Consider the following 25,073-nt stretch of genomic DNA (forward strand, 5'->3'; position numbering starts at 1 on the left):
GGAGGGGGGTTTGTTCTTTTATTTTTGTATTTTGTTGTTGATATTTTGTGAAAATTTGAATAAAAATTATTTTTTTTAAAAGGAAACTCACCTTGGGGTCAAATCTGACACGGAGATTGTGCAGAGTGTGGTTCAGCCTCAGACATTTCCCAGGGAGAGGGATGGACTCGGGAGTTAGGGAACGGAATTTCGAATGGTGACTGAAGACAATGGCTTTGATCTTCCCAATTTTTAATTGGAGGAAATTTCTGCTCATCCAGTACTGGATGTGGGACAAGCAGTTTGATAATTGAGTGACAGTGGAGGAATGGAGAGGGATGGGGGTGAGGTAGAGCTGGGTGTTGTCAGTGTACATGTGAAAACTAACACGGTGCTTTTGGATGATGTCACCTTGGGGCAGCGTGGAGATGGGAAAATAGGAAGGACCGAGGATAGATCCTGGGGGACACCGAGTACAAGGAGTTGGAGAGGAAAGGGAGGTTTTGATGTGGTAGTTTGCAATGAAGGGGGGTTAATATTGTTTTAGGATGGGTGCATTTAAAGATGAGCGACAGGACCAAGAGACAGAACTATGATACAGATCCTGATACAGCAGGATTTAGATTGTCTGGAGACTTGGGCGGAGAGATGGCAGATGGAGTTTAATCCGGACAAATGTGAGGTAATGCATTTTGGAAGGTCTAATGCAGGTAGGGAATATACAGTGAATGGTAGAACCCTCAAGAGTATTGAAAGTCAAAGAGATCTAGGAGTACAGGTCCACAGGTCATTGAAAGGGGCAACACAGGTGGAGAAGGTGGTCAAGAAGGCATACGGCATGCTTGCCTTCATTGGCCGGGGCATTGAGTATAAGAATTGGCAAGTCATGTTGCAGCTGTATAGAACCTTAGTTAGGCCACACTTGGAGTATAGTGTTCAATTCTGGTCACCACACTACCAGTAGGATGTGGAGGCTTTAGAGAGGGTGCAGAAGAGATTTACCAGAATGTTGCCTGGTATGGAGGGCATTAGCTATGAGGAGCGATTGAATAAACTCGGTTTGTTCTCACTGGAACGAAGGAGGTTGAGGGGAGACCTGATAGAGGTATATAAAATTATGAGGGGCATAGACAGAGTGGATAGTCAGAGGCTTTTCCCCAGGGTAGAGGGGTCAATTACTAGGGGGCATAGGTTTAAGGTGAGAGGGGCAAGGTTTAGAGTAGATGTACGAGGCAAGTTTTTTACGCAGAGGGTAGTGGGTGCCTGGAACTCGCTACCGGAGGAGGTAGTGGAAGCAGGGACGATAGGGACATTTAAGGGGCATCTTGACAAATATATGAATAGGATGGGAATAGAAGGATACGGACCCAGGAAGTGTAGAAGATTGTAGTTTAGTCGGGCAGCATGGTCGGCACGGGCTTTGAGGGCTGAAGGGCCTGTTCCTGTGCTGTACATTTCTTTGTTCTTTGTTCTTTGTTATGAACAATATCACACAACATGGAGAAGTTGAATGGTCAGCAGTTTTGTGAATGTCCAATTCACCCAACAGCACGTCTTTCGGGACTTGTGGGAGGAAACCAGAGAAAACCCACGCAGACACGAGGAGAACGTGCAGACTCCGCACAGACAGTGACCCGAGCTAGGAATCGAACCTGGGATCCTGGTGCAGGAGGCAGGTCTAATGGACAAGATGAGCTCTGATGAAGATAGAGGGTAGGAGAGAAACTGGAGAAAGAGGAGTTCAGAGCTCAGACCAGGTGGAATGTTCGAGACAGTTTGGCCCATTGGTAGAGAGGAAAGCAGCAGAGGCAGCTGATCAGATTGTCTCAATCTCAGTGAGAAAGAAGCTTCATGTACTCCACACATTTGAGGTGAGGATGGAGGAGACGGGGGAGAGGGAGAGACCTTCAAACAGAACTAACTTGTGATGGGATGTTAAAAGATTCGACACACTTGTGTTAAATAATTGACTTTTATCCAGAATATTATCCCTGATAACTGGATTAGCATTTATAAATATGAGTCAAACCCGAGTCCAATGAACATGCTTCAGTCCTGGATGTGATTAACAGTAAAATCTAATCACAGCAGTTACTTGTGAACCCGTTGGTGTCTCAGCAGGTTGCCTGAGTGAATGAATCCCTTTCCACACTGGGAGCACGTGAATGGTCTCTCCCCAGTGTGATCCGCTGGTGTAGAGTGAGTTGAGATGATCGTCTGAACTCAGTCCCACAGTCGGAGCATCTGAATGGTTTCTCGTCAGTGTGAACACGTTGACACCAGTTCCCCGGAACTTTTAAAGCACATCCCACAGTCGAGGCATTTAAAAGGTCTCTCATTATTGTGAATCTGCTGCTGTGTCAGCAGTTGGGATGAATGAGTGAATTCCTTCCTACACTCAGGGCAGGTGAAAGGCCTTTCCCCAGTGTGAACTCGCTGGTGCATCAACAGGCTGTGTGACTGAGTGAATCCACGCCCACACTCAGGGCAGGTGAAAGGCTTCTCCCCAGTGTGAATGCGTCGATGGGGTGCCAGGTCAGATGGGTAATTGAACGCCTTGCCACAGCCCCCACATTTCCATGGTTCTCCCTGCTGTGATTGCGCTTGTGTTTTGACAGACCAGATGATTGGCTGAAGCTTTGTCCACACACAAAACACGTGTACGGTTTCTCCCCACTGTGAACTGTGCTATTTCCTTCCATGTTCAAAATCTGATGATATTCAGGTTCCGATCAGTTACATGACTGTCAGATTTTGAGGTGGTGCTTGGTTGGAGTTTCCCAATTGCACATCCTTCCCTGCTGATACCCTGTGAAATTGAGTTAAAACAGAAAAAAGGGAGTGAGAGAGATCCCACAAAAACACAAAGGCAGGTTGTGAAATGGAGCTGAATGAATCTGGTAACTTGTGGGGCCGGCACTGGGAAAAAGTGACCACGGAAACTGTTGAACCTTTTGTGAAAAGTGAACCAGTTTGTTAATGGCCTTCAGGGAAGGGAACCTGCCGCCCGGCCTGAGCCCACACAAGATTCGGGCCTCTGCAAGAACACAAGAAATAGGAGCAGAAGTAGACCATTCGGCCCGTCAAACCTGCTCTGCCATTGAACACATTTGTGGCTGATCTCAGTCTTCAATTCCACTTTCCCGTTAGCTCTCTATGTCCTTTGACTTCCTGAGAGACCAAATCTCTCACCATCTCAGCCTTAATATATTCACTGATGGTCACAGTGACTTCATTGCAGTGTTAATGTAAGCCTACTTGTGACAATAATGATTATTATTAACATCCACAACCCTCTGGACTAGAGAATGTTATGTGAGAAACAGAGTGAGAGAGAGGAAGAGAGTGAGTAGTGGGGGAGAGAGAGAGAATCAAATAGATTGATGGAAAGGGAGAGTGAGAACGGAGTGAGGGTAACAGGAAGCAATGGACCAACAACTGAATCACAATTTCACAAAATCTCCTGAACCCTTAACCTCCACCAAGTGAATGGACCAGGACAGCAGATGTATGTGAACATTGTAGCCACCTGGGTTGGCCACTTCCTGACTTAAAATGGAGAACTGCAAAGACTAAAGGGAAATTCAGCCAACACAGGCAAAAACGAGCAAGTGCAGAAATCCTGTGTATTGGAACCTGCAAAAACCAGACAGCACAAAAACCAGACAGAACTGAAACCAGCAGCTATCTGCATAGCAATGAGCGATTCCAAGGCACAATTGCAACACTTAAGGTGAATAAAGCCAAGCCAGACTCCTTGGCGCCAGCAGGAGCCAAGACAAAGGAAGGCCAACGGACATTTAGGGACCGCGCAGCGATCAGGGAACAACTCCAGTATTGGAGAAATCGATCCAAGTGATCGGGACGCAGTCCAATCGCTTGGAACCAGGAACGGGTTCCGTCCCGAAGGGCGGGAAGCCCTTGGGGACTATAAAGTAAAGCCCCCAAGTTCAAATCGTCCTTCTTGGCAGGGTCACTCAACAACGCAAATCAACCCCTGAGAGTGAACTGCCCAGCTGCTGCATCAACCAAGTAAGTCTCCAGTCAATGCACGCTACCAGATAGGCGCTCCTAGCTACCAGTCCATACCAGCTTTTGAATCCTGCAGACTCAGATCGAACGAAAGGCCATTTGTTCCCCTGACCTGGTGGGCCAGTCCAAAGCTAAGTATAGACCTTTTAGTGATCGAGAATAGTCTAGAAAGTAGAGTTTATGCATGAGTAGTGATTTACTGTGTATAATAAATGTGTTTTGATTTGAATCTTACTAATTGGTGTGTTGAGTTATACCTGGCGACTCTAGAGCAAAGCTTATAGAAACAGAGCAAATTAAGTAAAGATACAACGGGCAACATTTAAGAGCCAACCAAAAGTTAGCAGCAACATCACCACTTGAAAGTTCCTTTCCAAGACACACACTGTCTGAACCAGTGCTGGATGAGCAGAACTTTCCTCCATTTAAATATTGACAAGACTGAACCCATTCCCTTTCATCCCCGCTACAAACTCCACTCCCTTGTCACCAATTCCATCCCTATCCAATGACTGAGGCTGAAGCAGACTGTTCACAACCATGGTGAAATATTTCACCCCAGATGAGCTCCTGACCACAGATCTACATCATCACCAAGATTGCCGATTTCCACCTCAGTAACAGCTCGACTCCACCTTAGTCTCTGTCCATTTGCTGCAGAAACCACCATCCATTCTTCTGTTACCTCTCAACCAGATTATTCCAATGCACTCGCAGCCAGACTCCAACATTAAACAACACCCTCCAAAGCTCAGCTACCCATGTACTTACTCACACCAGCCCCTGTGCCCACTGATGAAAAATGAAATGAAATGAAAATCGCTTATTGTCACAAGTAGACTTCAAATGAAGTTACTGTGAAAAGCCCCTAGTCGCCACATTCTGGCACCTGTTCGGGGAGGCTGTTACGGGAATTGAACCGTGCTGCTGGCCTGCCTTGGTCTGCTTTCAAAGCCAGCGATTTAGCCCTGTGCTAAACAGCCCCTCTACAAACGTTTCCTTTTAAAAGGCACAAAAAATTTAAATTTCTCATTGATTTACTCCATGGTAGTGATCATCCTGATCACTGTAATCTCCTCCACACACACCCCTTTGAGATCTCTGCACTCATTTAATTCCAGCCACTTGAGAATTCCCGATTTTAATCTCTCCCCCATTACTGTGTTCCCAAGGCCTCAATTTCCTCTTTAAAACTCTCCGACTCACTTTCCTCCGTTAAGATTCTCCTTAAAAGCTAATATATCCTCATGTGGCTCAGTGTCAATTGTTATTTTGTAATGTTTCTCTGAAAGTCTTCAAAGTTTTATTCCGTTCAAGTCACAATGTAAATTTGAATTATTGTCACTGCCCTGGACATATATTCTGCCCCATACATAGTGTGAGAAACACCGCTCACTTGATAATAATTTACACTTAGTCAAATTCTGAAGAAGTATTTATTTCAATCGATCTTGCAAGAACGGGTGCCGCCGGTAAGCAATAGCAGACACAAAGAATTCACACAGCATCAATTTGTTATATACAATCTGTGAGAAACACATCCCACAAACTGCAGAAAGGGCAGTTTCCTTATCAGTGATTCCTTATTTGGACTTATGTTCATTTTGTCTTCCCCCTTGCATAGGGGTTTCTGTTAGCTCCTGGTATATCCTTGGACCGTCAATTAAAAGATAAGAATGAGGCCCCCTGCTTGCACCTGCTATCTTCCCCCTTGCTTAGTGATTTCTGTTATTGTACATCCCCTTCTTCCCCGAAGGTCAGTCCTGTACATAGTTACAACAACTTGCTCACTGTAGCTTACACAGAACTTGACATCTTAATTTCCCATCAGGCCTTATTGTTGACATCTTAATTGTGAACCAGAGTTATACATGTAAAAACAACACAAAATGCTCACTTCTCACAATAGGAATTTGTAACTCCTAGTGAAGCAGTTTGCTGGACATTCTGTCATGAAGACACGTTTCAAAAATGTTGCCCCCAACAATGATGGCCACTGAGCCTGCCCTCTGCTGCTCGTGCCCCAATAAAGATCCCAATAAAGATGGTGGGTCCGCATGCGCACTGCTGCTAGTGATCCAAATAAGGATGCCGAGGGCGCATACTCATTGCTGCCGCGAACCCAATATTGAGACGGCGCATGCGCACGTCTGCCAGAGCCAAATAAAGATGGCGTTTGCTTAATATTGTCTGCACAAAGCAGCAGCTCCCGCTCAGATCCCCAGGTACCGGTAGGTTATTTTTCCGGATTTTTGGTCTATATAACATGTACACAAAGCGTGCCTAACGACCCTCCTGATTCATCGCTCCCTCCGTCCCGCCATTCCCACCTTCACGGATTGTGGATCCGAGATAGAACCTTTTTCTGCGTCGCCATTAATCACATTGCGCATGCTTCACTCAGCCCAGTCCCGCCTCCTCATTCACGCTGATTGGTTGGAGGACCAGTCGCTCTCACCGGTCCTCCGGATCTGTCCACTCTTCGCCTATTGGTTCGGTGCTGCCGTCAATCACTCCGCGCATTGTGATGTGTCAGGTGAGAGGTCAGTGTCGGGGGGCGGGGTTTACAAACCCCAGTGGGTCCCCAGAGCCGAACAATGAACATTCTCCACTCACTGTCCACCGCTTCCGGCTTCTCTCCACAAACAACCTCAGAGACCAGGGGGGAGACACTGACCCAGTTACCATGTCATTGCATGAGAGGAAAAGACTAATGGCACCCCTCCTGTTCAAAAAGGCAGAAAGTAGGAAACTAGTAAGTTTAATGCCTGTTGTTGGGAAACTGCTGGAATCCATTATCGAGGAAGAAGTAACTGGACATTTGGAAAGTCAAACCGCAATCCATCAGTCAGCGTGGTTTGGTGAAGTGTTTGACTCGTTGGAGTTCTTGGAAGATGTAACAGGCCAGGTGGATAATGGGGGTCCTGTGGATGTATTTGGACTTCCAAAATACAGTTGATAAGGTGTCACACAAAAGGTAATAAACAAGGTAAGATCCCACGGGGTTTAGAGGTAATATATTAGCTTGGATGGAGGATTGGCTAACCAACAGACAGCAGAGTGGGGTTAGATTATATTAGATTTATTGACACATATCTTGAGGAAACACATTTTTACCCAGAGGGTGGTGAGGGCCTGGAATGCACTGCTGAGGAGGGTGGTAGAGACGGGTTGCCTCACATCCTCTTAAAAGTTCCTGGATGAAGACTGGCACATCATAACATTCAGGGCTATGGGCCAAGTGCTGGCAAATGGGATTAGGTAGGTGGGTCAGATTTTGATGTGTTGGTGCAACTCGGTGGACCGAAGTGCCTCTTCTGCACTTTTGCTGATAATACAAAGTTCGGTGGCATCGTAGACAGCATTGATGACAGCATAAAACTAAGAAGATAATGGTAATATTAAGAATAATTGTTTATTGTCACAAGTCGGCTTCAATGAAGTTACTGTGAAAAGTCCCCAGTCACCACAGCTGTTCGGGGAGGCCGCTGCAGGAATTGAATCTCGCTGCTGGCATTGTTCTGCATTACAAGCCAGCCATTTAGCCCACTGTGCTAAACCAGCCCTATTGACAGACAAGGTGAATGACCAAGATTGTGGCAATGTAAACAAGTGTGAGGTTATCTATTTTGAACCAAAAAAGGTTAGAGCTGAGTACTTTCTAAATGGAAAGAGGTTAAGTACAGTGGGTGTCCAAAGAGACTTGGCGTTCATGGATAGAATCTACAGCACGGAAACAGGCCCTTCGGCCCAAACTGGCCCATGCCAACCAAAAGGCCCATCTAAGCTAACCCAGTTTGCCTGCTTTTGGCCCATATCCCTCTGAACCTTTCCTATCCACGTATCTGTCCAAATGCCTTTTCAATGTTGCCAATGTCCCTGCCTCAACCATTTCCTCCGGCAGCTCATTCCACATACGTACCATCCTCAGTGTTAAAACGTTGCTCCTTAGGTTCCCATTAATTCTTTCCCCTCTGAACTTAAACCAAAGTCTTTTAGTTCTCGATTCCCCAACCCTGAGAAAAAGACTGAGAGCATTCACCCTGTCCATGCCTCTCATGATCTTATACACCTCTAGAAGATCACCCCTCAGTGTCCTACGCTCCAAAGAAAAAGGTCCTGGCCTGTCCAATCTCTCCCTAGAACTCAGTCCCTTGAGCCCTGGCAACATCCTTGTAAATCTCTTCTGCGCTCTCTCCAGTTTAATAACATCATTCCTATAACAAAGCAGCCAAAACTGAACACAATACTCAAGGTGCGACCTCATCAACGTCCTGTACAACTGCAACATAACTTCCCAACTTCTATCCTCAGTGCCCTGACTGATGAAGGCCAAAAGCCTTCTTCACTGCCCTATCTACCTGTGACTCCACCTTTAGAGAACCGTGTACCTGAACTCCAAGGTCCCTCTGTTCCACAATATTCCCTCGGGCCCTACCATTCACTGTGTAAGTCCTACCTTGATTTGACTTTCCGAAATGCAACTCCTTACATTTACTGTATTGAACTCCATTTGCCATTTCTCGGCCCACTTCCCCAGTTGATCAAGAAATAGCTGCAATTTTGAAAACCTTCCTCACTGTCTACAATACCAGTAGTCATCTGCAAACTTACTGATCATGCCTTGTACATTCTCATCCAAATCGTTGATTATAGATAACATTCAGCAATCTCCTAGTTACTAATCTCCTAGTTACTAATCTCCTAGATACTCCCCGACTTAGTTAATTACTCTGATGTCACGTTTCAGTTTTTGCCCCCAGTCCAGATACCCAACAGGTAAGTTATTTATACTTACTGATGGCAGCACGGTGGCGCAGTGAGTAGTACTGCAGTCTCACGGTGCTGAGGTCCCAGGTTTGATCCCAGCTCTGGGTCACTGTCCGTGTGGTGTTTGCACATTCTCCCCGTGTTTGCGTGGGTTTTGCCCCCACAACCCAAGAAGATGTGCAGGGTAGGTGGATTGGCCACGCTAAATTGCCACTTAATTGGAAAAATGAATTGGGTACTCAAAAGTTTAAATTAAAAATTTTTTTTAAAAAAAATTATACTTACTGTTCTGAAGCTTCTCCTCCCGGGATTCGCCCCCAACTCCGCTCCCTGTCGACTAGGCCATGAATCCCCGAGGTAAGTTATTTATATTTACTGTTCCAAAGCTCCTCCTCCCTGGATTCTCACCAACTCCGCTCCCTGCGTTGGTGAGATTCACATCTGGGTGTCTGGAAAATCGTTCGGACAGTAACTGGTCCCAAGGTTACTAAGGTAATGAGTCCTTTTGCTTCCCAATTGGCCGAGGAAGGCAGTGTGTCACAAGGATGGATGTGTTGACCGATTAATGGCTGGAGGATGGGGGCAGGTCATGTGATCAAACCTTCAGGAATACATTTAATCAAAGTTGGCTAGGAGAGAATGTTGTGAATTTCTATCTTAAACTGACAGTGAGGTTTCTGTAAATTTACAGGATACTGGAAGTGGAAGCTGAACAGACGGGAAACGCAAACCAAACGTCACATTGCAATCTGACAGTCACTCGATTCATCAGAACTTGAATTCCAGCAGCATCTGGGTGTGGAAGGTAAAAGGTTTGTCTGTTCTGTCTGTGAGGGAAGATTTCAGGTCTCAGTGTGACTGGAAAAGCCCCGAGATTCACAAACCCTGGTTGGACCAAACCTGGAGAACTGTGTTCAGTTCTGGACAACAAACCTGAGGAAGGAGAGAATGGCCTCGGAGGGAGTGTAGCACAGATTTATCTGAGTGATATCTGAATACCCCGGGATTAAATTACAAAACTAGATTACACAAAGGAGTCAGAGACATGATGGCACAGAGAAGGGCATTCGGCCCATTGAGTCCATGCTAGCTCTCTGGAGCAATCCAGTCAGTCCCATTCTCCTGTTCGATCCCTGTATCCTTGCAGGTTTATTTCCCTCAGATGTCCATCCAATTTCCTTTTCAAATCAAATCATTCATTGTGTCTATTTTTGAACTCCCTCATAGGCAGCAAGTATCAGGTCATTGCTGCTCGCTGTGTAAAAACATACATCTCATATCACCTGTACCTTTTACATACGAACTAGGAACAGGCCACTCGGCCCCTCGAGCCTGCTCAGCATTCAATAAGATTGCGACTGATCTCATTCTAACCCCAACTCCACCGTCCTGCCTACCCCGATGACCTTTCACCTCCTTGCTCATCAAGAATCTATCCAGCTCTGCCTTAAAAATATTCAAGGACTCGGCTTCCACTGCCTTTTAAGGACGTGAGATCCAAAGTCTTACAACTCTCAAGGGAAATCTTCAACTGCATCTGAAATGGGTGACCCCTTATTTTGCAACAGTGACCCCCTTGTTCGAGATTCTCCCACAAGAGGAAACGCCCTTAGTGTTGGGTGGGGTTACTGGGTTATGGGGATAGGGTGGCGGTGTTGACCTTGGGTAAGGTGCTCTTTCCAAGAGCCGGTGCAGACTCGATGGGCCGAATGGCCTCCTTCTGTACTGTAAATTCTATGATAATCTATGAATCTATGATAATCCTCTCCACATCCACCCTGTGAAGATCACTCAGGCTTATATAGTTCAATCCAGGTTTTACCCAAAACTGCACATCTGTGTCCCGACTGCTTGTACGATCAGTGAATGGAAACAGAGTTTCTTTGTCCACCTGATGGAAATCTGGCGTAATCTTGTGTCCCTGAATCAAATCTTCCCTCAACCTCCTTTGCTGGAACCATTCTGGTAAATCTCCTCTGCACCTTCTCCAAGAACCTTCACATCCTTCCTGAAGAGTGGTGACCAGAGTTTTATAAAGATCCATAGAATAGATTTAGAACCATAGAATTCCTGCAGAGCAGAAGGAGGGCATTCGGCCCATCGAGTCGGCACTGATTCTCTGAAAGGTCACCCTGTGCCTGTAACCTCATAGCCCCATCGCCCCATCTAACTGCACATCCCTGGACACTAACGGGCAATTTATCAAGGCCAATACACTAAAATTTCCCTTTAGACTGTTGGAGGAAACCTGAGCCCCGGGTGGAAACCCACGCAGACACGGGGAGAAAGTGCAAACTCCACACACCGACGGTCAACAAGGCCGGAATTGAACCTGGGTCCCTGGCACTGTGAGGCAGCAGTGCTAATCACTGTGCCACCAGAAGCAGTGTTTTGCTATCAATATTACTGTTTATGAAGCTCAAGATCGAATTTGCTTTGCCAACTACTCTCTTAATATGTCTTGTAGATATACAAAACCCCTCTTCACCTCTTTCTCGCTCCTCCCAAAGAGGCCCGTTAGGTATTTGTGACAATCCAGCAGTTTTCATGGTCACTTTTTCTTAGTGTTGGCCCCACAAATGACCAGATTCATTCAGCTCAATTTCACAACCTGTTTTTATGGGTTCTCTCTCACTCCCTATTTTCTGTTTTCAATCAGTTTCACAGGGTGTTCGAAGGGGAGGCTTCAAAATCCGGAAACTCAAACCAAGCATCACATTAGGATCTGACAGAGTCCTCAATTTATCATATCCTGAATATCACCGGAATATCATTAAACATGGAAGGAAAAAGCATTGTTCACACTGCGGGGAAACCGTACACGTGTTGTGTGTGTGGACGAGGATTCAGTCAATCATCAGGCCTCACAAGCCACAAATGCTGTCACACTGAGGAGAAACCGTGGAAATGTGCGGACTGTGGGAAAGGATTCACTTCCCCATCCCAGCTGGAAACTCAGTCACACTGGGGAGAAACCATTCACCTGCTCCAAGTGTGGGAAGGGATTTACTATTTCAGCCAACCTGCTGAGTCACCAGCGTGTTCACACTGGGGAGAGACCATTCACCTGCTCAGAGTGTGGGAAGGGATTCACCACTTCATCCCACCTGGTGAGTCACCAGCGAGTTCACACGGATGAGAGACCGTTTCAATGTCCAGGCTGCGGGAAGAGCTATAAAAGTTCTGGGGAACTGATGCGCCATCAACGTGTTCACACTGACGAGAGACCGTTCAGGTGCTCTCACTGCGGGACTGGGTTCAGGCGATCATCTTACCTCGCTGTACATCAGCGAATTCACACTGGGGAGAGGCCATTCAACTTCGCACCGTGTGGGAAGGGATTCACTCAGTCATCTGACCTGCAGAAGCATCAGTGAGTTGACACTGGAGAGAGGCCATTCACCCGCTCCATGTGGGAAGGGTTTCACGAAGTCATCCAACCTGCTGACAGGCCAACGAGGCCACAAGTAACCACAGTGATTGGATTTTGCTGTTCCTCACATTCAGGACCGAACCATGGTCATTTGGGTCTCTTTCTGCTGATAACAAACTCCAGCCCATTTACAGGGGCTAATATTCTGGCTAAAAGTCAAATAAATTAGATTTGTGTTAAATACGCAGAGTACTGATACAGATTATTTCCTTTTGAAGTTCTCTCGCTCTCCCCTGTCTCGTCCATCCTCACCTCTGTCGTCTTTTAAAATTTTTCCTACTTCAAGACTGTGAGAAAAAAACAACTTTACAACTCTGTTTCGAAATAAATAACTTTGTCTTTATTTAACAAAGTCTGCATGCAGATGGCTACAGGTTAGAGAGAGAGAGAGCTGTTAAGGTAAACCTGCTCATTCTTTCTCAAGCTCGCAAAGACATGGAGAAAACGTTCAATATTTATACACAAGCTGTATCATTTTACAAAAACAGACCTTGTTCAAAAATGTCAATACAGTCATAACTTCTGATCAAACATGTTGTCATGGAAAGACCCTGACTCGGCTTATTTGCAGTAGTTTGTTTTTAGAGGAAATAAGACGTGGTCCTATTTTGTTTTTCACCTCTGCCCTCATGATGCCTTGACGCAGATGGACCTAGGTCATGAGGAAGTTGTGTTATTAGGACATTCCTAGATTGTGGCTTTGTTATCAGGTTTTAACAAGGTCAGGCACTATAATCCCTCTTCTGGCCTTGTATGATACAATTATGTGGATTCTTAGCTTTGTCTAGTTTGTCAGGGTCTGATCTTGGCACTAGCTGACACAGCTGTCCTACACTTGGTTACATAAGTTGGCCATTTTTCCCATCATGCTATTGCTAAGTTTGTACACTTTCACATTCACTCCTGTTGTCCCATCAGGACAACCACTCAATTTGTTCAAATAGGGATATTCAGGAGACGGGTGTAAATACATTGACACAAGCATCCAAGCAATCCTATTGCTAATAGTAATAATAATAGTAATATGAAGGCCTTAAAGATCCAATCGAACAATCCGTGTCCCAGCCAACCTAACCAACCTGGTGGGTTATAATCGTGAAATTCTTGGCCAATTTCTTGAAGTTGATCCGCCTGTCTTCTTATATGGTCAGCTAGGTTGGTAATATTTTCAGAGGCATCTGGGATATAAGTACAGCATTCCTGACCTATAATGGCACACGTCCCTCCCTGCGAGGCTAACAGATAATCCAGAGCCATTCGATTTTGTAATGCCACAGTCCGGACAGCCACCAGCTCAGCCGAGACCTCGGCTAGTGCCCGTCCAGTTGCCCTGGATTCTGCTGCTGTTATGTTCGACAGTTGTTCCAATGCCGAGGCCATAAGGATCAGTTCGTTTGCTGCCTTGCCTGTTCCGTATTGTGGAAAGGCGATCATAAAGAACTCCTCGGTTTTACTAATGGTCCTCCTGATTCGTGAGGAGTGTTGTTTAAGGGAGAGTAGGTGGTGCATGCAGGGTACGACATATCCTAGATAACAGGACCCTGTCCAATTTCTGGGAAGCCAGGAGTATGCTTTAGTGCCACATATGAAATAGGTCCCGTTATAGGCCGTAAAACTCTCAGCCATTGTCATCCAGGGTACCTGGGAATTTTGCGTCCATGAGCTATTTGATGTTTTATTCCACACCCTGGACCAATCAAGAACAAACATACCCTTGTTGGAGATGTTTGGTATCGGTCCCTGCCATTCAGTTGTAAGATTACACCTACTCTGCCCCATTGATGGTCCTTCTCCTGATTTACTAAAACATAGGGATCCTTGCGCAGTGCTCGATGGGATGGTAAGGGCAGGGGGATTCGAAACATGGGGATATCCAGGTTGATACCAGGCTAAAAATCTAGTCATCCCATAGCCAGCCGATTTCCAAATTTTCATATCTCCACCGAACTCCTGTGTTCGGTTTTGATGCAGTATCCACTCAACTGAGTGGATACTGCGTCAATCCAAGTGAGGCCGTGGAATGCCCTACCTGCTACAGTAGTGAACTCGCCAACATTGAGGGCATTTAAAAGTTTATTGGATAAACATATGGATGATAATGGCATAGTGTAGGTTAGATGGCTTTTGTTTCGGTGCAACATCGTGGGCCGAAGGGCCTGTACTGCGCTGTATCGTTCTATGTTCTATGTTCTAACTGTTTCTGCTAAGTGAAATGGGAGTGATTGGAGAGGTAGCCCCTCCTTGGAATGGATGGGGATACGGGTACAAACCCAACAGTTACTTACATTCAATCTGTCAGCATAAATATATGACATATATAGAAAGCTATTAGCACGCAGCTCTTTGTCAGTTTGTTCGCTTACTGTCGAATGGCCATTAAGACCAATTAGTCCAAATAGTCCAACTGTGATAATGAAGATCCTCATTCTGCGTCCTCGTTGGGGCTGAAACCAATCTTCTTACAATCCGATAGGTGTACCCAACTCGAACGTCCTTCGTGTTTAACGGCAGTCGGTGTAGTCAGCAATACTTGAAAAGGGCCGCTCCAGCATTGCCCTAACTTCTCTCTGTCCCAATTCTTTATCAGCACGTAGTCTCCTGGTTTGACTACTGGATATCGAGGGATCTTTGTTCCGGCTGCTGCTGGGAGATGGGCCTGTTTTACCTGCGAGTGGAGAAACTTTAAAGAAAATGTTAATTGCTTCAAATAACTCAGCATTTTATCTCCCATAACGTGGAGGTCTACTCCCTCTAGGGGTTCTTCATGGGCATCCCAGGGAGTCCTCATTGGCCGACCGTAGACTATCTCTGCAGCTGACAGTCCGGACCGCGAATGTGGAGTAACCCTCATGTGAAACAGTGCCAAAGGCAATACCTTTAGCCAATTTAATCCAGTTTCTTCGGTCAATTTAGATAATTTTTCTTTTAAGGTCCCATTTGCTCTTTCTACAATTCCTGCTGCCTGTGGATGATACGCGCAGTGCAGTTGTTGTTTAATTTTGAGTGCTTCACATAATTCAGAATTGATTCGAGCCACAAAATGTGTTCCCTTGTCTGAGCTCATCATTCTGGGAATCCCAAATCGGGGAATAATTTCTGTCAATAGTAATTTTACCACCGTATGTGCAGTACAGTTGGTGGTGGGGAAGGCTTCAATCCATTTACTAAATACATCAATGATCACTAAACAATATTTATAGCATTGTACTTTAGGTAATTCAATAAAATCAAGCTGTATGCAGGCAAAAGGACCATCTGGCAAGGGGGTTGTTCCGGGAGGGCATTTAATGCCTTTACCCTTATTATTTTTCATGCAAATAAGACATCGATCCAGCCGCATTTGTGCTGCTGTATTCAGATCTGGGTGCCACCAAGTTTTCAAAAGTAGCTGTACCATTCCCTCCTTGCCAAGATGTGTACAAGAATGCAAATAATCAATAAGTATCGGCAATAACGAATCTGGAACACAAACTTGACCTACTGGGGTAAGCCAGAGGTTTTGTGTCAACGAGTGCGAACACCCCATTGACTTCCATAGTGTGCGCTCAGAATCAGAGGCGTCCCTCTGTAACCTTTGAATTTCAGCTAACTCTGGCATGCCCTTTTTTGCTAGAATAGGTAGCTGATTTAAAGCCTGTGTACCCCCTGCGGGAACAATCATAGGGGCTGATGCAGACGCTGCCTTAGCGGCTGAATCAGCACGGGCGTTTCCCAATTGCACAGGAGTGTCCCCGGAAGTGTGCGCAGCACATTTAATGATAGCCAATTGACGAGGAAGTTGAATAGCAACGAGGAGATTTTTAACCCAAAGAGCATTTAGAATGGGAGAGCCTGCAGAGGTAAGGAATCCACGTTGCTGCCAGAGGCGGCCAAAATCGTGGGTGACACCAAAAGCGTACCTAGAGTCTGTGTACACATTCGCACTTTGGTCTTTGGCCAGAACACAAGCTCTAGTAAGGGCGAATAGCTCAGCTTTCTGTGCCGAGACTGGAACCTGGAAAGCAGCTGCTTCCAGAATGTCAGTGTCTGTAACAATGGCATACCCCGATTGCGGGACACCCATTTGGGAAATAGAAGAACTGCCATCAACATAAAAAGTGAGATCAGGATTATCAAGAGGGTTAGTTAAATCGGGACGAGGTGCGGTAAGGAAGTGATTCCTAAGCAAACAATCATGTGGTGGATCAACAAGTACATCAGGGGGATGTTCGAGGAATGCTGCGGAATTTAAAGTGGAACAGTAATGGAAAGACAGATATGGGTTCTGTAATAGTGAGACCTCATATCGGCTCAAGCGGGCCTGTGTCAGATGCTGGGTCTGCTGAGATGTAAGGAGAGCCACAACAGAGTGTGAGGTATACACATGCACGGGCTGATGAAGGGTTAGATTAGAGGCTGCCTGAGCTAACACGTGTACAGCAGTGAGAATTTGAGTGCAGGGGGGCAAACCACAAGCTACTGGATCCAATTTGGTAGAATAATAGGCAACCGGACGGCGTTGGTCACCATGTTCCTGTGTCAAGACACCCGTGGCACATAGGTCAAGGACATTAACATACAACTGGAAGGGCCTGTCATAAAGAGGTCGTCCTGGAGCCGGGGCGGAAGCCAGCGCGTTCTTGAGAGTAACAAAAGATTGCTGTGCTAAATCGGGTAGTTCAAACTTAAGGGGTGAATTCTGGGAGGAATAAGGAGTAAGCTCCTTGATATGAGCAGTAACATTCGGAATCCATTGTCTGCAAAAGTTCACTAAACCTAAAAAGGCTCTCATCTGCTTCGGCGAGGTAGGAAGTGCGGGTTGCAAAATGGGAGTAATATGATCCTGCGTAAGGGAACGTTCAGTAGCGCTTATCAGAACGCCCAGAAATTTAACCTGCCTCTGTCCTTTGTGTACTTTTATTAGGTGGTATTACATATCCCCAGGGATGGAGACGGGTGAGCAGATAAATGGAGTCGCGTTCGTTAGAAGCAAAGTCAGGGCTAGCAAGGAGTAAGTCATCGACATACTGTATAATAGTAGATCCCCCCGGGGGTGTCAAAGTAGCTAATTGGGAGTGCAGTGCCTGTGAGAAGAGTGTCGGTGAATGAATGAAACCTTGCGGTAGCCTAGTCCAAGTGTACTGGTGCCCTTTGAATGTGAAGGCAAACAAATACTGGGATTCAGCGGCAAGGGGTATCGCAAAAAAGGCGTGTTGTAAGTCCACAAGGGTAAAGACAGCTGCCTCAGGCGGGATATTACTGAGGATTGTAGCCGGGTTAGGGACCAGGGGATGCAAGGGTTCAACGATCTGATTGATACGGCGGAGGTCCTGGACCAAACGCCATTCAGACAGCCGCCCAACCTTAGGAACGGGAAGAATAGGAGTGTTACAGGGCGATTGGCACAGAACCAAAATTCCCTGTTGAAGGAAGGACTGTATCATGCTGGAGATTCCTTCCTCAGCGTCAGGGCGCATAGGGTACTGAGAAATGGAGGGCAGGGGCACACCGGACTTAACCTTAATAAGAACTGGAGGCACATTAGTAAGACCAACTTTGTGTTTGGACGCAGCCCATAAGTCTGCAGGAATCTCTGGGGACGGGGAACGGTTGGTCCGATGGTGGTTCAATGTACCATCAACACAAAAGGGCTGTGAAAAATACTGTAACATGCCTTCAGGGAAGGTCTGTCGTCCAGTATAAAAAGGATCACATTTTCCTTTGGAGGGTAGCAACCAGAAAGCCCAGTGACCTGGCACTGTAGCCTGCATTGACCGTGAGGGTAACGTGAGGTGCCACTAGTCCAGACTGTTTCCAGAATACGAGGGGCACTTCAACAAGAAATGCAGAGCCCTCTTTTCCCTCAGCATGAGCGATGAAAGTAACCGCCACCGTGGACCCGAGGGAGTCCTGGTAGATGGTCTCCAAATCGGGCGAGCACCCCGTGTGGTCATAGCAAAGGGTCATGTGTGGGTGAGGAATATGCAAGGGAGGTGAAAAATTGGAGGGATCAAAATCAACGGACCACCATTGGGGAGTGAATAAAAGGGGTAAATTTCGAGGCTGGACTTGTGGAGCCGTGGAGATCGTGACGCCGTCGTCAACTTGTAAGGGACATAACAGATCACGGCCAGCAAGATTAACACCGAGGGTACGCGTGACAGTGAAGGGAATACAACATTGACGGTCATTAAATTGAACCAGAAGGGGTTTCGTGAGGTGGTATGTAGCCCCCTCACCCATAAAACCAGAAAGTTCCACATAATCGTCTGAGAGAGGAAAACAATATTGTTTAACTAACGTCAAATTCAACGTAGAAGCAGTTGCCCCTGTGTCAATGAGGAAGGGGACGGGAATACCCTCAATGTGAATTGTAGCTGTGGGTTCCTCAGAGTGGTCGCCAGAGAGAACCGGGAAATTGGAGCGGGCCAGTCAATAGGGGTGGGAGTCAGTGAAGGGAGCATACCGCCGTGGAGGGGGTGCCCTGTCTCTGCGTGGAGCAGGGCAATCCCTAGCGTAGTGACCCGTCCGTCTGCAATTAAAGCAAGTGACACTGTCTCGGGTTGGAGGACAAGGCCGGGGAGGGCCATGGTGACGTTCATAGGCTGGGGGGTTCCTGCGAGGGGGTCGCTGGACAAACTCTGACTTTATTTTGGGTGTAGGAGGGTCCCTTCCGAAAGCTTCGCGGTCACGGCCATTGCTCCAGTAATAAGAGATAGCACGTCGCATGTGGGATTTGGAGCTATCAGACCAATCCATATTATTAGTTTTAATACTGGTTACTATGCGGTCAGGCATGACCTGCATAAGCAGCGCATTGAACTGGGGAGATTTCAAGGCTGCATTAAAAGTCTCATCACCGGAATAAAGAGTGTAAATTGCACAAAAGCGGTCAAAAGATTCAGGACCCTCCTCCTTGGGAATGGGTGTACAATCAAGAATTTTGGAGATATCTACAGGTTTACGGAGAGCACGCTTAAGTGCTGGGAACTTTAAAGTGAGTTGAGCCTCATCTGGTGGATTGTTGGTTTTAAAAGTATCCCATGTGGTCCCATGATCCCCTAATTCCCGTTTCCATTTCTCACCTAAATCTGGGGTAAGGGATGAAAGAATAAGGGAATACTGATCCCTAGGGGTAGCACCATACACGGTTGCAGTTCTCAGATATTCAGTAAAGCCCTCTGGGTCCGTTTTATGTGACGGACAGTGAGCCATGATCAAACAGAGCTCCTGAGGTTTAAAAGCCTGCCATGTCTCAATAAATTGGTCGTCGTCATCAGTCGCTCGAGGGTTAACGAGACGTCGGATTGGAAAATTTGCAGGGGGAGGCGGTGGTGGAAAAGGTTCCTCTACCGGTGCTGTGCGGATAGTTAATTCTTGGAAAGCCTGACTAACAGAGGTAACGGGCTGATCGAGGAAGGGGGTTGGTGCTTTTGAGCGAGTGCGTGTCGCAACGGGAGAAATAGCAGCAGGGAGATTATCGGCAGCAAGGTTGTTACAAGGGGGAGGGTGAGAATGGGGCTGCCGCACCGTGGAGGCGGATATGGGGGCATCGTGGGATTTAATTCCTCCTCCTCCTCCTCTGTATCAACCGAATAGGGAAACAACGGTAGTGGGAGGATCCTCCTGATTTTTAATCTGATGGGCTATTCCGACCTGCTTACCGCCCAATGCAGTATTATCCCCCCCCTTGATTCTTAGGATCTTTCCTGTCCCATAGCTCACATTCGAATTTCAATGTTTCCCAATCTTTGGTTTCTCCGTCTTTATAATCAGCAATCCCTCTCCTACGGGCATTGTCCTTCCAACTCATTAACAAGGACAGTTTGAGTCGTCTGTCTGATTCTTTTTGCCATTTGGTAATTAATTTCTTCCATTTGGCTCCGGCATTCCTAGTCCAAATGGCTGTCTCTGCCGCGGTGTAGTTTTCTAAATTCCAGGTACCATCTAGTGGCCAAATTTCAGATCCGAATTTCTTATTTAAAGCTGAAGACAAGAAGCGTAAATTGCGATCCTGATCAGGGAACATGGTGCACATAAAAAGCAAGGGAGAATTGTCCTCCGTTTTGTCCAGGCTCTGGCCCATGACTTTTAAGGAGTGGGAAAAAAAGTAAAAGAGAAACAAAATGGGGAAAAACTGCCTTGTAAATTTAAAAGTCAAAAATCAAAATCTGGTCCCTGACCCTATCCAAGCCTCTGTATCCCTGTCCTGGGGAAAAGAAACAAGAGCAGGGGGTCCCTGACCTTAGGCTACGAACGACAACCGGGTCCCAGACCCTAAGAACTTTACTCACAGTTAAATGTAGATTCGAACACCGTCACCTGTCAGTGTTATCAGTCAGGGACGAGGGGTCACAGCACCGATCCGAGAGAGAGAAACCAAGGTTAAAGCTTACCTTGTTGTGCCGTCCGTCTCCGCTCTCCGGGTTCGTGCTCGATCACTTGTTCGGTCCCTGCGCAGGTTCGAACCCTGCTCGCTGCGCCAATGTCGTCTTTAAAATCTTTCCTACTTTGAGACTGTGAAGAAAACAACTTTACAACTCTGTTTCGATAAAAATAACTTTGTCTTTATTGACCAAAGCCTGCAGGCAGTGTGGCTACAGTTTAGAGAGAGAGAGAGCAGTTAAAGCAAAACTGCTCATTCCTTCTCAAGCTCGCAAAGACATGGAGAAATCGTTCAATATTTATACAAAAGCTGTATCATTTTACAAAAACAGACCTTGTTCAAAAATGTAATCAGTAGTGAGAGATCAGTAGTAAGGAATCAATACAGTCATAACTTCTGACCAAACATGTTGTCATGGAAAGACCCTGACTCGGCTTATTTGCAGTATTTTGTCTTTAGAGGGTTTAAGACGTGGTCCTATTTTGCTTTTACCTCTGCCCTCATGATGCCTTGACGCAGATGGACCTAGGTCATGAGGAGGTTGTGTTATTAGGACATTCCTAGATCGTGACTTTGTTATCAGGTTTTACTAGGCACTATTTTCCCTCTTCTGGCCTTGTATGATACGATTATGTGGATTCTTAGCTTTGTCTAGTTTGTCAGGGTCTGGTCTTGGCAATAGCTGACACAGCTTTCTTATACATGGTTACATAAGTTGGCTATTTTTCCCACCATGCTATTGCTGAGTTTGTACACTTTCACAGAGTACTTTTGAAACATATTCACTGTTGTAATGTAGGAAGCTGGAAGTGCGCATGTGTACTCACATTTAGTTTTAAAATTGTTATTTTCATTATAAAAAATAAATTTAGAGTACCCAATTCAGTTTTTCCAATTTAGCGTGGCCAATCCACCTACCCTGCACATCATTGTGATGTGGGGGTGAGACCAACAAAACCACGGGAAGAATGTGCAAACTCCACATGGCAGTGACGCAGGGTGGGGATCGAACCTAGGACCTCGGTGCCGTGAGGCAGCAGTGCTAACCATTGTGCCACCTTGTTGCCCGTAAATTATTATTTTCAAAGTGTATTCACAGGCCTTAGTAATAAGGTCAAGGAAGCCATTTTATACTTCTAACATGTGCCTTTCTGCAGCCATTTCGCCTTCTGTACCTTTTCTATATTAACTATGTATTGATTTCATCGCAAAAAAACAATAATGAAATTCAAGTTTATTCAATAGTGAATATTGATTATGATTAGTGAATTGTTGTATTGGGTAATTATATTGCAAAGATTAGATCTTTATTTTTAAAAATAACACGATCAACCAAAATGTTTCGAGAAACTGCAGAGCTATCAGAATTTGTTTGAAAAAATAAATTACTTGATAATTTCGAGAAGTTACGAGATGTGGTGATAATAATAGTAATCACTTATTATCACAAGTAGGCTTCAATGAAGTTACTGTGAAAAGCCCCTAGATGCCACATTCCGGCACCTGTTCAGGGAGGCTGGTACTGGAATTGAACTCGCGCTGCTGGCTTTGTTCTGCATTACAAGCCAGCTGTTTGGCCCACTGTGCTAAGCCAGCCCCTGATAAGCCTGTATATAATATTACATGTACTCAGCAGTGTGACCTCCCACCAGTAGTTGGCATCAGGCATCAGTCAGGTGACACTGGCTACCAGCAGAAGGTTGTCAGGCGTACACAAGGCCAGTCGCACTTAAGGGTAGTTCCAAGAGAGTCTAATGTAACTCTGTGATAACTTAGTCTGTATAGCATTCTGATCGTTACCTTACCACGTGTACATTAATAAATCATCGTTCTGGCTAATTCACCAGCAGTTCAGTAGAATCATTGCAAGACAAGATCACAGAACACAACACGAGACACCATATTCTGCCAAGAATATGTGCGCTAGGCATTGGAGTAATGGTATTGTTACTGGGCGAGTAAACCGGAGACCCAGGTTAATGCTCTGGGGATCAGGGATCGAATCTGCCTATGACAGATGCTGAAATTGAATAAAAGTCTCGAATTAAAAGTCTAATGATAACACTCTTGATTGTTGTGAAAACTCATCTGGTTCACTAAAATCCTTCAAGAAATCCGCTCTCCTTATGTGGCCTGGCCTACACGTGACTCCAGATCCACAGCAATGTTGTGGTTGATTTGTAAATGCCCTCTGAAATAGCCTCACAAGACACGCAGTTCAAGGGCAATTGGAATGAACAGAAAATGCTGGCCCAGCCAGTGACGCCCACCTCCCAGAAATGAATAATTTTTAAGAAGGCTCATTGTTCAATCTTAAGACGAGTAAGAAACTGTCTCTTTGATTGGAATTGATTTATTGTCACATGTACCGAGGTACAGTGAAAAGTATTGTTCTGTGTACAGTCCAGACAGATCGTTCTATACATCAAAAAACAAAGTGCGGATCTTGGCAGTTTGCTCAGTTCACAAAAGAATTTAATGGCTTTGTAGACGTAGATTAAGATTTTAATCAGCCTCCGAAACATATCCAGACAGCTCATATAGACAGACACAAACGATACTGTAACTGAATTAGAGGAAATGGCAGAGATTTAACTGAACCACATTTTTGAAAAATTCGGCCTTAATGACAGAGAAACAGGAAAAGCCACTCGGGGAGATGAGGAAATCCAGGCTCAGTGCGGATTTGCTGTCACCCCTCCTTTCTTATACATGAACGGGATTTAGGCTGCAGAATGTTTCACACCAAAACACAGAGGGGTCAAATCTAAGCAACACATAATTCTCAATTCACTTCCATTTAACTATATTTGACTTTGTTTAAAAGCTGACTGGTCAACTGAACAAAGATTCATGCGACTTCTGTTACCCAGTGAAACGCTTTCTTTTCTTGGTCAGTCATGTTTGCAATTTAATTCAATGGTGTATATTTCAGAGTTTATTCAGGGTGAAGATTCGAGATCTATTCAATTCAAAATGAAGTCATATATAACAAATAAATATACTGATGTTCAACATAGAATAATTAAACAAATATTGAGTAAAATTTATGGAAATTTTCTACAGGATGATAAGAATGATGCATTAATGATTCAACAGAGAGCATTGTCCCATTAGATATTTGCTGAACAAATGCTAAAGTTCAATGTAAGTTCAATATCTTATGGTCTTACAAGTTGAGACCATTGGTACTGTGCTTCCAGCTGTTTCTGTAGCATGGAGGTTATCACATTCACCTAACGCGCAAAAGGTGCCTGGTCCGAAACTGGCAGAAGCATTTAATGCTTCTCATTTAGGATGTGGAGATGCCAGCGTTGGACTGGGGTGGGCACAGTAAAAAGTCTTACAACACCAGGTTAAAGTCCAACAGGTTTGTTTAGAATCACTAGCTTTCGGAGTGCAGCTCCTTCCTCAGGTGAATGAAGATGTAGGTTCCACAAACACATGTAGAAAAATTCAATGATGCCAAATGGTACTTTGAATACGAGTCTTTGCAGGTAATTGAGTCTTTACAGGTCCAGACGGTGCAATAAGAGAGAGGGATAATCACAGGTTAAAGAGGTGTGAATTGTCTCAAGCCAGGACAGTTGGTAGGATTTCGCAAGCACATGTAATGTAACATGAATCCAGGGTCCCAGTTGAGGCCGGACTCATGTATGTTGTGCTTGGCTATCAGTTTCTGTTCGGCCATTCTGTGTTGTTGCGCGTCCTGAAGGCCGAACGCTTACCCGAAGATCAGAGGCTGAATGCCCTTGACTGCTGAAGTGTTCCCCGACTGGAAGGGAACATTCCTGCCTGGCGATTGTTGCACAATGTCCATTCATTCGTGTTGCAGCATCTGCATGGCCTCGCCAATGTACCACGCCTCAGGACATCCTTTGCTGCAGCGTATGAAGTACATAATGTTGGCCAAGTCGCACCATTACACGTGTTGGTGATACCCATGTTGATGATCTGGCACGTCTTGCAGAGGTTACCATGGCAGGGTTGTGTGGTGTCATGATAGCTATTCTGAATGCTGGGTAGTTTGCTGCAATCAATGGTCTGTTTGAGGTTGCGCGGTTGTTTAGAGGCAAGCAGTGTTGATGACCTTGGCAAGATGTTCGTTTTCATCGATGACGTGTTGAAGGCTGCGAAGAACATGTCGTAATTTCTCCGCTCCGGGGAATTCATCAGGTGAATGAGGCACCGGGAGTTTTTCCACAGACCCCAAGAGGCCTACAGCGAACCCAATGAGACAACCAATGAATCGGAACAGCAGACCGAGAGATCTGTGGGACTGGAAGATCCAGCCAGCAGGAAGGACTGGAAAACCTCACCCATTAAAACAATCCGATCAGCTGATTCTACAGCTCCTCTTCCACTAAACCACTCAGTAAAACTGCCTCGAAGACCTTTCTTCCAAATTCTGAACTCACATCTTTCTCCTCGTTTCCTGCTGTCTCCCATCATGCTTTCTCAGCGCTCATCTTGTCTGTGAAACTTACCCTTTGC

The 25,073-nt window shown here is 45.6% G+C and overlaps 1 protein-coding gene across 4 annotated transcripts in view; it reads left to right on the forward strand.

Moving 5' to 3' along the window:
- Positions 1 to 11,733, forward strand: part of LOC140419227 (uncharacterized) — a 408,534-nt gene extending 396,801 nt beyond the window's left edge. The window contains exons 1-3 of one of the 4 annotated variants that reach the window (XR_011945623.1): positions 6,134 to 6,242; positions 9,473 to 9,586; positions 11,441 to 11,733. The gene's annotated coding sequence lies outside the window, so the exon portion shown is untranslated. Of the gene's footprint in view, positions 1 to 6,133; positions 6,243 to 6,586; positions 7,001 to 9,472; positions 9,587 to 11,440 lie in introns of those variants that run through there. The other 3 variants (XR_011945628.1, XR_011945629.1, XR_011945622.1) reach the window with 3 other exon arrangements.
- Positions 11,734 to 25,073: the final 13,340 nt, after the last annotated feature.

Source organism: Scyliorhinus torazame, chromosome 5 (genome assembly GCF_047496885.1).
Source record: "Scyliorhinus torazame isolate Kashiwa2021f chromosome 5, sScyTor2.1, whole genome shotgun sequence".
Lineage (NCBI taxonomy): Eukaryota > Metazoa > Chordata > Chondrichthyes > Carcharhiniformes > Scyliorhinidae > Scyliorhinus > Scyliorhinus torazame.